Genomic DNA, 703 nt, shown 5'->3' with positions numbered 1-703 from the left:
AAAGACAAAACGGACATCATCCAGAACCACAGGAAGGCTGGCTGAGTGGAAATTCTACAACTAGAAGGAAAGAGAAAAGCACACTGAGACTCAGAGGAGGTGCGGAAGTAAAGTGCAGAGGTACGGTAAAACACGCGGAAAGGGCTGGCAACTGAGGACGCAGTTGTCTTTTTCAATCCGGAGGGAATCTCAAGCTCCCGACCGCCCTGGACTCCAGTTTCCGGCAAGTCTCTGGGGACCCAAACTCATATGGGGAGAAACTGGACTGTCTGGCAGCGGGCGGAACTCGAGGGCGGCTTTCTCTCAAAGGTACTTGCAGCGATTCCATGGGACACTGAGACCCAGGGCCTCTTAGGGCAGGGCTGATGATCAGCCATAGCTGTTTGCTCCGCCCTGTTGATTCCCTGGGACCCCGCCCCACCCAAGCTCTGTGCAGAGGCTTTTGCATATGAAAGGCCTGGCCCTTTGAAATCTGAAAATTACCTAACAAACTGCAGCTGGGTCAGAGAGACCCAGAAGTTCCAAAAAAAGGCCCAAGGCCCTACAGCAGCTTGCATTGCTTCACAGCTGGGCCTCATCAAGGCACCTCCAAACCCCAAACAAAGAAGAGGAATCTGAAGATCTCTCCATAGCTCCTGCTGGGTAGCCTCAGGCAGAGACTAAATTAGCACCTCCTTAGAGATCCAAGAGCCAGTGTACCCAG

At 53.1% G+C, this 703-nt stretch overlaps 1 protein-coding gene across 9 annotated transcripts in view; it reads right to left on the bottom strand.

Moving 5' to 3' along the window:
- Window positions 1-703, bottom strand: part of ANKRD6 (ankyrin repeat domain 6) — a 158,457-nt gene that overhangs the window by 27,796 nt on the left and 129,958 nt on the right. The gene's annotated exons all lie outside the window — the stretch shown is intronic.

Source organism: Myotis brandtii, unplaced genomic scaffold (genome assembly GCF_000412655.1).
Source record: "Myotis brandtii unplaced genomic scaffold, ASM41265v1 scaffold365, whole genome shotgun sequence".
In the NCBI taxonomy this organism is placed as follows: Eukaryota; Metazoa; Chordata; class Mammalia; order Chiroptera; family Vespertilionidae; genus Myotis; species Myotis brandtii.
This window is presented reverse-complemented; position numbering and strand designations above follow the sequence as displayed.